Genomic DNA, 678 nt, shown 5'->3' with positions numbered 1-678 from the left:
GGAGGGGGGAAGCGGGGGCTGTGGCAGCTCTATGGGAACCCACCGACTCCCACCCGCAGCTCAGGGCGGCCGTGTCTGCAGCCCCAGCTCACAGAGGCCGGTCAGATCCAGGAGCAGCCCTGGCCGGTTGCTCAGTGGTTAGAGCACTGGCCTGGGGACCGAAGGGTCACGGGTTCGACCCCCAGTCAAGGGCAGGTGCAGAAGCCTCGGGGCTGGCTGCTTTCTGAGAGTCCCTGGGCCCACGCGTCCGACCCGATCCCTCAGAACCTCCGGCAGCAACTCAAGATGCAGCGGTGACAGTGGAACCCCTGCCGGGACCTGGGCCGGGACAGGCTGCGCCCGTGTCTGCCGCCAGGAAGTGTGGCCTCCCTGAGGGAGCTGCCACCGGCTGTTCCCCCCCTCACCACCCTCCGGAGCTCACGGGCTCCAGGGCGAGGGGACACCTGGTCCCAGGACAGCGCTTACCGGGTCCTCTGAGGTCAAACCCTCTCCTTGTCCATTTGTGCCTTTTGTGGCATCAAGTCGTCCGTGACCCGTGGGTCAGCCCGCAGCCCGGGTGCCGCTCTGGGCAGGAGCGAGTCGGGACGTGTCGTCTTGTGAAGGCAGAAGAACCCGGACAGACCCAGTGGGCCGGGCGGGGCGGGGGCGGGGAGATGGTGGCTTCATGGGGGGCAGGAA

At 68.1% G+C, this 678-nt stretch overlaps 1 protein-coding gene across 1 annotated transcript in view; it reads left to right on the top strand.

The window, feature by feature from the left end:
- ARHGAP8 (Rho GTPase activating protein 8) overlaps nucleotides 1-678 on the top strand; it is a 40,317-nt gene that overhangs the window by 12,202 nt on the left and 27,437 nt on the right. The window lies entirely within an intron of this gene.

The sequence above is a fragment of the Myotis brandtii genome, unplaced genomic scaffold, assembly GCF_000412655.1.
Source record: "Myotis brandtii unplaced genomic scaffold, ASM41265v1 scaffold952, whole genome shotgun sequence".
Classification (NCBI taxonomy): domain Eukaryota; kingdom Metazoa; phylum Chordata; class Mammalia; order Chiroptera; family Vespertilionidae; genus Myotis; species Myotis brandtii.
The sequence above is the reverse complement of the archived record's forward strand: the minus strand, read 5'-3'. Positions and strand labels throughout refer to the sequence as shown.